Source organism: Hylobates moloch, unplaced genomic scaffold (assembly GCF_009828535.3).
Source record: "Hylobates moloch isolate HMO894 unplaced genomic scaffold, HMol_V3 SCAFFOLD_63, whole genome shotgun sequence".
Lineage (NCBI taxonomy): Eukaryota > Metazoa > Chordata > Mammalia > Primates > Hylobatidae > Hylobates > Hylobates moloch.
The window spans coordinates 420,538-432,449 of NW_026652338.1; the positions used below are offsets into that span (position 1 = coordinate 420,538).

Here is an 11,912-nt window from a genome sequence, read left to right on the forward strand (position 1 = left end):
TCTGAGAATGCAAAATGGAAGTGCTTATGAGCTGAACAGAAATCGTAGACAGAGACAAACTGCTCTCCTGTTCCTTGGAGTCACCAATGAGAAGGCAGACCCAGGGAGTGGGGGAATAGGGAGGATATTGTCAATACTATCTTATATGATTTATTAAGTGTGTGCATATAATGAAAACAAATGGTATAATAACTGCCCCTTGTTGCATGTTTACTGTGTTTCAGAGAGATTTCCAGAAGGTAAAATCTTACGTACTTTACTTGAAGAAAAATCTGTATTTTAGGCATGAAGAGACTGAGGGTCTCATAGTTAATGCATGGCAGAGTCAGGATCTAACCTTAGATCAGTACTGGATTTGTCTTACATCTGTTCTTAAATCTGCCTTAAATGTGTCCTTAGATCTGTCCCACTCCAAGGCCTCTTTGCCTCCATCCTACATTGCCTTTCCAAACATGGAGTTCTTGGGGACAAGGGCCTATTTTGTGTCTTGATATCTGAACACACAAGACATTCTATAATTGATTAAAACAATAGCAAAAGGAATGTTCTCTTCAATGCTCTGCCCTTGTATTATAAAGTATTTCAAAAAAGAGACAAGTATATGGAAAAAAAAACCATGAGAAATGCCAGTCTACAAAATCAGTGGTTCTTAACCAAGGTGATTCTGTCCACCTCCGCCTCCAGAGGATATTTTGGCAATGTCTAGAGATAGTTTCAATGGTCATGACATGGGGAGTTGCTGCTTGGCATCCAGTGGGTAAAGGCCGGGGATATTGCTAAGTATCCTGCTATGCACAGGGCTTTCCTCCATGACAAAAATTATTTGGTCCAAAATGTCAGTGGTACAAAGGTTGAGAAACTAAATAAAGAGTTTAGCAAACCAGACATTTTTAAATCCCTTTTATATTCATCCTTGATTTTTCTCTTCTCCCTAAAGCAGGCAACCTTGGGCATGCTTTATGTGTTTACTACTAATGTATTTACTATTAACATAAATATCTATAAGTAATACAATGGATCGTTTTAATATCATCTGTACATATTGTTCCCTGACTCATTTTTTAATTAAAATTAGGTTTTTAAGAGTTATGTTTTAAAAATATTTGTTTTAAAAATATCCATTTTTATAAATTTAAGCCTAGTTTACTCGTTTAAATATCGGAAGAATATTTATTATATGAATATACCACAATTTATTTATTCACTCATTTTTTGATAAACATTTAAATCATATCTGGTTTTTTCTTTACTATAGTGATTCAATAAACATTCTTGTACGTGCGTATACACTGGACTTTCTCTAGGGCTTACAGAGAAAAGTCAAATCTCTGGGTTATACCAACATACATTACCAACAGTGAATATGAGTTTTTATAACCTTACATCTTCTCCAGGGCATGATATTGTCAAATGTAATTTTTGTGAGAAATTCCTTCTTTTATATTGCAGAGTCTTCTGGGAGTCCTTAACACTCAATCTCAAAAGATTATCAGATTCCTTTAAAATGTTATGTGGATAGTTATTAATATGTCTCATTTCTATTGCCTTCTATTCACGTTTAGAAGAAAATTAAATGAATTAAAGTCAGTGCCTTTTTCAACAAACTGTATTGCCTCTTAATCTAACTGCCATCTAAGTGTTCATTCCTGAGGTTGAACTTTCAAGCTCATGTCAAAAATTCAGAGGCCACCATAACTCTTCTTCTGCCTTTGGCCATACTTAGACACCACAGCATTAACCTTTTGGTTCCACCCACTTCTCTTTACCCCCACTGCTAAACCCTTGGTTTGAGTCCGTAATTTCTCATGGAATTTTAGCAACAACATGCTAACTGATTTTCTTGTCCTCAGTACTACCTGTCTCTCATCTGTTTTCCACCCATAGTCCAGATTAGTCTTTCTAAAACACAAAAAAGGGCTGGGCGTAGTGGCTCACGCTTGTATTCCCAGCACTTTGAGAGGCCGAGGCAGGTGGATTACTTGAGGTCAGGAGTTTGAGACCAGCCTGGACAACATGGTGAAATCCAGTCTCTACTAAACATACAAAAATTAGCTGGGTGTGGTGACATGTATTTGTAATCCCAGCTACTCGAGAGGCTGAGTCACGAGAATCACTTGAACCTGGGAGGTGGAGGTTGCAGTGAGCCGAGATCACATCATTGCACTCCAGCCTGGGCAATAGATCAAATCTCCATCTCAAAAATAATAATAAATGAATAAATAAATAAATAAAACTTAAAAAAGTTATTTTTAAAACCATTTAATGTCTCTTCCCAATGGAGTTCAAACACTTTAACCTGACCTGGCTTGCCTCTTTAGCCTTCTTGCTAACTATTCTTCCCTCCACAGTCCATCTTCCATTGTAATCAAATGAAACTACAGAAGTTCCCCCTTACCCGGAGAGGATATGTTCCAAGACCCCTAGTGGATGCCTGAAACCACCAATAGTCCAGAATCCTATCTAGAGCACTACATTTTCCCTTATACAATAATGGGCAGTTAGAGTATATAAAGTGGATATGCTGAACAAAGGAATAATTCATGTTCTGAATGGGAACAAAATGGGATGGTGTGAGATTTCATCATGCTACCCAGAATGGTGCACAATTTAAAATTTACGAATTGCTTATTTCTGGATTTTTCCGTTTAGCATTTTCAGACCACAGTTGACCCCAGGTAACTGAGATCACTGAGGGTAAACTCATAGATGAGGAGGACGGCTGTACCATCCTTCCCTGCAGCGCCAAGCTTCCCATGCCTCTGCTCTGTGCATGCTAGTCTCTATGCTGCAATGTCCTTGACAAACTCTGCTCAGCTACTCCTACTCATCCTCTAGATCTCCTTCTTCAGGACATCTTCCCTCATGACCCCCGCAAGCGTGAATGCCCCTGTTTGGACTGCCCTGACACTATGTTATACTTCACTAATCACATTTCATTGTTGTTTGTCTCTTTCCATATCTGGTTTCCTTACTAGGAATTCAAGGTCTTGAAAACAAGGTTTGTCTTTCATTTGTCTTCACATCTCTAATTTTCAGCACACAATAGGTGTTCATTAAATAGGTGAGGAATAATTGTAAAAGCTTCCTTAACTATGGAATGTCTCCCAGCCCCTCAAATCATAGGCCTACACTGGGGTGAAACCTGGGTCCAGAGACCTGACATCCACCTCTTTGAAATCTCATGTGAGAGGACCAAAGATCTCCTCCTGTTTTATCTGCAGGACTTATGCAAGACCCAACCTGCATATTGACCTGCTCCAAATTTCCTACATATCTTACACTTACCATATTGTGGAATGTGTTCTTTCTAAAGTATTTTCATTAGGTTTTAAAGCCCACATGCATCTTAAAGAAAATGTAAACCACATGTTTGACATTCATTTACACTTAACTACTTTTTTTCCTATAAAAAAGAAAAATGTCAATTGATGTTCAAATGCCTTTGGGCTTTTTAATAAATGTGGCTTTCAAGTCGTTTTTCTTTCCATGGAATTATTACAAAAGAAAATGCCTTTGAACAATAGAAGGTCATGGATCTATCCCAACTCTAAATAAGTGGCATTTTAGTGGGTTTTAAACATGGTTAAAATTCTTATCCCAGAGCTCTAAACCACAAAGCCCAGTTATGTTTGTTCTCTTCATCCGTCAGAGGTAAAAACAGAGGGTATTGACCTTTTATTTATCTTTGAAGCTTTATAGTATAATTTGTTCAAGGAAAGCGTTCTGTACTCAGAACATCTCGGTTCTAGCCTTGACTTATGCTAGAAACAAGGATTATATCTGTATTAGTCTGTTCATACACTGTTATAAAGAACTACCTGAGACTGGATAATTTATAAAGAAAAGAGGTTTAATTGGCTTATGGTTCCACATGCTGTACAGGAAGCATGCCTAGGGAGGCCTTAGGAAACTTACAATCATGGCAGAATGTGAAGAGGAAGGAAGCATGTTTACTCATGGCCAGAGCAAGAGGAAGAGAGAGAAGGGGGAGGTGCTACTCACTTTTAAACAACCAAATCTCATGAGAACTCACTCATTGTCACAAAAACGGCAAGGGGGAAATCCACCCTCGTGATCCAATCACCTCCCACCAGGCCCCTCCTCTAATATTGGGGATTACAATTTGGCATGAGATTTGGGCGAGGACACAAATCCAAACCATATCAACATCCCTACTCTACTTACTTTATAAACTTGGTGGGAAAATCAAGTGGCATGGGGATGAAAGTAAACGGATACAGTAAAGAGGACTACTCATGGTCTGAAAGTGGGAGAGTAAATTAACACAATGCCTTTAGAGGGAATATCTACAGAAGTTTAAAAATAATGTATGTTCCTTCACCAAACTATATATATAAGAGTGTTTATTGTACTCGAGATTTTAAATGTCAAAAAGATGTAATTTAAATGAACACATGTGAAAACTAGTTAAATAAATTAACGAAATATTAAATGATTGTTAAAAATCATATATATAGATGTATATATATGAAACAGAATACTTTTTCTTGGTAGGATATATAAGAAATATACAAGTGGTTACCTCTGGTGACACAGCTTGGGGAAAGTTTCTAATTTTCATCTTATAGTAATCTACTCTTGGATTTTCATGCCATGGGCTAATGGGACGTTTTTCTTTTTTCTTTATATTCTTCTCTACACACACACTCAACACACACACACACACACAAATATTTAAATAATGTTTAAAGAAAGACAGAAGTATATGGTCCAATAGAAGATACTGGAGGAGCTTGTGCCCTTAGCCTAGTAATAAAGGGTTCAAGCTTCAGAGCAGACAAATTTGGGTTTGCATCCTGGCCACACTGCCATTCTAGTTCAATCACCTGGGGAAAATTACTTGAATTCTCCGAACTTCAGTTTCCCTATATAAAATTGAGGGCAATAACCTATCTTTTAAGCCTATTATGAGAGATAAATTATGTAATAAATAATGAATAACAATAATGCGTAATAAATAATGCATAAAGCTGCATACAGCTTGCAAAATGGCAGACCCTCATTAAGTTATGTTTATAGTTATTGTTTTTGTTATTATTATCATCATTATTATTACAGTAAGATAGCTAACACCTTTAAAGCTCTTTCTTCATTAAGAAGACTATTTCAAGGGGATTGAGTCCCTCAACCTTGTTCCGGGCTAGTTTTAGGGAAAAAAAAATGTGAGAGTGTGCTCCAAGTATGGTTTAGCTGTTATGGCCAAAAGGCTCAGGTGGTTGAGGAATAACCCAGTACACATACTGAAGCAGCAGATTTCATGTGAAACATTCCCTATCTACTTTCTATGGCACCAAGTGTCAGCCCATGTTTCGTGGAACTCAGCTGAGACAGGGTTTCTTAAGCAGCTCACAGCATTTAGCTTTTCAATTTTTTTTTTTCTTTTTTTTTTTTTGAGGCGGAGTCTCACTCTGCAGCCCAGGCTGCAGTGCAGTGGCGCCATCTCGGCTCACTGCAAGCTCCGCCTCCTGGGTTCACACCATTCTCCTGCCTCAGCCTCCCGAGTAGCTGGGACTACAGGCGCCTGCCACCACGCCCAGCTAATTTTTTGTATTTTTAGTAGAGACGAGTTTTCACCATGTTAGCCAGGATGGTTTCTATCTCCTGACCTCATGATCCAGCCGCCTGGGCCTCCCAAAGTGCTGGGATTATAGGCGTGAGCCACCACGCCCAGCCCAGCTTTTCCATTTTTATAATAAGCTCCAGTGCCAGGTTTGGACTCCAGAATCCCTAGTCTCCAGATGAGTATCCTTCAGTGGACCCATGGTTTAGTGTCTCCCCGGAATAGAGTTTTCTAGAGTTTGAAAAAGTTAAAGTGCACTCCTGACCCAAAACCATTTCTTGACTCTGAAAAGAAATTGTTCCTGGAAGTGCTTCAGGGGAAAGCTTTGGAGGAGCAGCTTTCCATTTTGCCTTGAATTGCAAACTCACATTAAAAAACATTAAGGATAATAAACTGGAAATTCAATTACCAGGCTTGAAGCCAGAACACCGCACACTCGATTTGGATTTGCATCTTAACTTATAGCTTGTTCTTGCCAATATTACTTACAATTCAGACTTTTGCTCATGGTATAAAAAGCACTTAGTGCACAGATGATTTCTCCCCAAGTGCTTTTTGATGGACCTGCCCAAATGTCGATTTGGGTATGAGTTTAAATTAGGAAGAAATTTAAGATATTTCTCCCTTTTATTTATCTGTTTTTATTTTTGCACTTTGGGAATCCAGAGAACTACATGACAAGAGTTTCAAATTTCTAACAGTGTTGAATGTCTCTTCTTGGATACCAAATCAGGGTTTCTATTGAATCTACATCCTAATTTATTTACATACTCTCATGTGGAGATGTTAGTCACCTGCCCTAATGAAGATGATTCCTAATATGAGGGTTTGATAAAGAATAAGTGGGTATGTGATAGCCCTGCCAAGAAACCAAATTTGAGTATAAATTTTTGTTAAAACAAATGTTAATTGAACCCATGGAGCCAAAGGGTAGAATGATGGTCACCAGAGGCTGGGAAGGGGAGCAGGGAGAGGAGGAAAAGGTAGGAATGGCTAGTGGGTGCAGAAACATAGATAGAATCAGTAAGACCTAGTATTTGATAGTCCAACAGGGTAACTACAGTCAACAATAATTTATTGTATATTTTAACATAACAGAAAGATTATAACTTGAAAAATTTTAACCCAAATAATAAATGGTTGAGGTGATGGATATGCCATTTACCCTGATATGATCATTACATATTGTATGCCTGTATCAAAATATGTCATGTACTCCATAAGTATATATATCTACTATGTATCCATAAAAATGAAAAATTTAAAAATCTAAGTTAAAAAAAGGCAAAAAAAGAGTATGCATTTTTGGCTGGCTTTGATTGTTTCAGTAATTCAGGTATCCAGTTGTGGGTGTCTATGAATCTGGATAAATAACTCTAAAGGTAGATCTCCTCAATCCCTGAAGTACGGTATGTCTTAGCCCTGAAGGGCACAGGCAGTACTTCCTAGGTGTGAACTCAAGCTCTGTCACTTAGCAACAGTGTCAATATAGACCAATGGCTTAAACTTTTGTGCCTCAGTTCTCTCATCTGTGAAATTGGTATGCAGATGAGAGAACCTCTCTTATAGGGTTGTTAATGATTACAGGACTTACTCATGGGTGTAAAGCTCTTAGAATAGTGTGCTTGGCACTAGTAAGCCCTCAGTAAATATTAATTTTTATTGTTATCAGTTGGGACTCATAAAAGTTTTCAAGAATAATTATATGATTCTGCTTGGGATAGAGAAAACAGTGGTTTCTCTTTGGATGCCTTCCAGGATTTTAGCTTCTCTCTAGAGCAGTGAATCTCAATCTTGGATGCACATTGGTATCACCTGGTGTCAAAGTATAATTTTTCAAAAGTTGAAAGCTTCAATCTCATACAAATGTACAATGACCACTTGCCAAAATTTATTTAATTCATTTAAGGAGGGAGCCAGCAGGATAAGTTTCAACTGGTTCAAAGAGAACTAGAAAGACCAAGTAGACATAGGTCCTGAAAGAATGCTGAAATAAGATTGCCAGGTGAGATACAAAACTGGTTAATGTTCTAAGGAGCAAAAACCCTGTAATCTTGGAATTAGACAGAAATTATTTGCAGCTCTACTAGTGAAAAAAGTATTTGCATTGTTATTGTACCAGAATCTATTGCATTGCTATCGGAGTTTTCCAATAGTTGTCAAACTTCAGCACGTGTCAGAATCACCCAAGAACTTGTTAGAATTACAGAAACACAAGCTCTATTCTATTTGAATAAGCTTGGGCCTCTGTTTGTTCTGCAAGGCAACATCTGCTTTTACAGAGGTGTGTAATATCCCAAGTAAATATCCTACTAAATAGTAAAATACGTGAAGGTACATTCCTCTAAAGAATTAGATAGCCTTTGGGTAGGCTTGTTAGACAATCTTCCATCATGACAGTGAATGGCTATGTAGTCATCCCTTATCTCCATGTTTTTTTTTCCTCAATACTGAGTTGCAATTTAAAAAAAAAAAAAAAAAAAAAACTACCTGTGGCTAGGTACCACCCCTAGCTTCTGACTAATTGACCTTAAGTGTGATTTAGGAATCAAGGTCATAAAATTTCCCCAGGTGATTCTAATATGCTGTCAAGGTTGACAGCCTCTGGTCTTTAAGGTTGCCTCATTTCCTGACTGCATTCTCTGTTGTACTCAGTGTCAATAACATAATATGTGCTCAATATTATGTGTTAAAGATTTAATAAATTAAATGAGTACAGACCAATTTGAAATGGCTTGAGTTGCAGTAGGCACAGATTTATTTAGCCAATCTTCAGTAAAAGTGGACGCTTCCACAAGGATGATTACACCCTCCTCAGTTTCAGGAAGACAGCAGAGACTTCTCCAGTTAACATTCTTTTATGACTGGTACACCATTCACATCACTGTACCCAATTTACAGGTCTCTTGGATGTGGCTAAACTGTCTCTTCCTTCCCTGCTGTTCTAGAAAAAAATTTTTTTGTCAAACAAAAATCTTATTTTTTTCCTGGAACATAATTGAAATCTTAATCATTTGAAAAGTCTTAAGAGGGAACCATCTTCAAAAGATAAAAATAACACTTTTTTTGCTTCTGTTTTACTCTCAAGACCTCAAAGGCTGTCATCGTTACCCAATTTTTTTCCAATCCAAGATTCTTGTTCTTCCCCTCAAGGTTCAGCTTTCTGTATGGTGTTGCTGTAGGAAGTCAGTAAGTTGGGTGGTTTAGGAGATAGACCCCTCAGTCCTCATTCCCTTATCAAGATCCATTCTTAAGGAGCCATCAGTCTTTTCCTTTGGTTGTCTTTACTTCATTCTTCTTCTCCTCTTTGCTTTTGCTTGGTCATTCTGTAAGCAGGAGTGAAAATTATCTTCACTACTGTCATCAGAATTCTTTTGCTGGGAGGAAGCTGTTTGATGTGGAAAAATAGCATCCCTAAGTGCCTGGATTCAAAATGAGACTCTGAGGGCATGGGAGTGCCTAGGACTTTGGCAAAGTCAAGATAATGGCTGAACTCCTCCACCTGCAACAAAGAAAGGAATTTGTTTCTCTTCCTGAGAGGAAGGAGAAAAGACAAAGAGGAACAGAGAAGAGACACGGTGATGGTGGAAATCTGGGTGCAGCACGAGGCTGAAGAGCTAGATAAAGTCTCTGGTGGCAGAGAGGCTGGGAGATGTGTGAGAACAGACTGGCTTCGCTCATTGCTCTTGGCACTGCTGCGACATGAGTCCCACATCTTTGCAACCTTACTCCCCACCTCTTCAGTAAAGTTTATTTCGCACATACGTGTCTAAGGTGAATATGTGTGCCTGTGTAAATTATAAAAAGTAGTATAGAATTTTATGACTGGATGAAGGTAACAGAGTCAACATACATGGAAATTATAGCCAAAGCCAGGAGGAAATTGTGCTTATGGAAACTCTGGAGAGGACTTTGGATGTATTGAGGTACTAGAATGAAGTTCAAGGCAGTTCTGTGTAGGGTTACACTGAATTCACCCTTTCCACAATGATTTAATGGGAGGATGAAGAGTAAATAGATCTCTACTAGATACTCTGCAGGATTCCAAGACCACCCAGAGACACCTTATCAAGGATTAGCAAGCTAGTGGAGGTAAGAGACACATACAAAGAGCTAAATCTTAACACCAGGAAGACTGTATCTTAGAAATGCAAAGAATAAGTTCAAAGTAAAAGAGATCTCTTCCAATTACGGAGACTGTGAAAGCTACATGAAAAACAATGGTTCCTGAGCTAAATTTTGAAAAATAAATAGCATTTAGATATGGAGATGGGAGAATAATAATAATAACCACCATGATTATCATCATCACACCTATATATTAGATGGGGAAAATATACCTATGTAACCACCACCCCCATTAAGATATACAAGATATTTATTGCTTTAGTTTCCTTATGTCCCTATCCAAGTGAAACTCCACGACCCTTCACTCCAGAAAAACACTCTGATTTCTGTCATCATGAATCAGATTTGTACATTGTACTGGGTGTTTACTTGCATTATCTCATTTGATCCTCATAAAGCCCTTCAATGTAAATAAAATGAATGGCTCCATTGTACAGATGAGAGGCCAGGCTTGGTTTAGTAAGTAATTTGCTCCAAATCGCATAACTAGAATTTGGCAAAGCTGAAACTTGAACCCAAAGCTAATTTTAAAGCCCAGACTCTTATCTAATTCGCAGAGAAAATAACATAAACAAGATTAAGAAAACTATGTAATATATATGGACAATAGTAAGTAATTTGGTTACAGTATAAGGCATATGAGGAAAGTAAAGTTTAGCTAAAATGTTTTAGTCTTCTATGGGTCTCTCTTCCATCCAGAAGAAGTACTGTGTGTATCTGTAATGCTCCCACTTATAATAACTCTGACCCTTAAACCTGCAGGCTTCAATCACCTTGTAGAAGATTTTTACATGTCAAACAGTGTTCTGTTTATGAGGCACAAGATAACTCCCAGGTGGCCCTGTTAAATAATAAGTGTTGACTTCATAGTATTTGCTGTTATTTATACATATGCATGTACACATTTGTACAGAAATAAATACACATTGCACACATGGGCATCTGTGCTGAAGTATGCAGCCAAGTGTCAGCACATTATCAGATTTAAATTAGCTGCCTGAATCTATTAATAGCCCTGGTTTTCCAGTTTTTGAAATAAAAGATCCCAGAACAGCTGGGCTAAAATCTGAAACAGAATGGAAGAATACAACCCTGTAAACAGTAGTAGTCTGTCGATAACTGCTAAATAAAGTTTGTTGCTTCATAGGTTTGTGCAGATGCCTATAAAACAACCCTTGAAATGCTAAGTGCTTTTTAAAAACAGCATAATCTTCAACCAGTGAAAGGGGTTGATTATGCCTTATCAATCATTTTGAAAACCTCACTGACATCCCACTAAAATTTGAAAGCAGGGCTAAATCCAGGAGCAGATAGTGTCCATGCAGGCCACATGGCTTCATGAAAGGGCAGCAAGAAGATTCCTACCCACTTATCAAAGTTTCTTTCCTGCCAGTTTATTATTTCTGGAATTCCACCATTAAACATGTGGACTTTTAAAATGCAATGCTGTCTTAGTTTATTTTGTGTTGCTATCAAGGAATACCTGAGGCTGGGTAATTTATAAAGAAAAATGGTCCTGCATGGCTGTATTAGAAGCAAGGCACCAGCATCTGCTTCTGGTGAGGACCTTGGGAAGCTTCCAATCATGGTAGAGGAGGAAGAGGAGCCGGTGTGTAGCATGGTGAAAGAGGGAGCAAGAGAGAAAGGAAAGGGATGCCATGCTCTTATAAACACTCAGCTCTCTCAAGAAATAAGGAAGTAAGGATCCCCTCATTACCACAGGGACCACACCAAGTCATTAATGAGGGATCCACCCCCATGGCCCAAACACCTCCCATTATGTCCCATCTCTAACACTAGGGATCAAATTTCAATGTGATATTTGGAGGGGACAAATATCCAAACCATAACACAATTCAGTTCAATGTCCCTTCTACAATTTATCTCTTGACTCCCTAAGTACTACGTGCTCCTACCTCACTGCTTCCTGAACGTGTAGTACACAGTACTTTGCTCTGCCACTTAGTTCATGCTGTTGACTAACCTGTATGTCCTTCCTTCCTCTGCCTGGCAAAATGCCAGTCACTCTTTAAAGCTCATCTCAAAGCACCCCTCCCGTGACATTTACAAGATACTCCTCCACTGTCTCCCTACCTGCCCAGGCAGAATAAATCATGTCTGCCCTGGTCTTCCCATAGAATTGTTTTTTTTTTTTCTTTTTTTTTTTTTTTTAGATGGAATCTCACTCTGTTGCCAGGCTGGA

General features: G+C 38.3%; 1 long non-coding RNA gene across 1 annotated transcript in view; it reads right to left on the bottom strand.

The window, feature by feature from the left end:
- Positions 1-8,316: 8,316 nt before the first annotated feature.
- Positions 8,317-11,912, bottom strand: part of LOC116463783 (uncharacterized) — a 13,457-nt gene continuing 9,861 nt past the window's right edge. The window contains exon 3 of the long non-coding RNA XR_004246774.1: positions 8,317-9,083. This is a non-coding gene — a long non-coding RNA (uncharacterized LOC116463783). The remainder of the gene's footprint in view (positions 9,084-11,912) is intronic.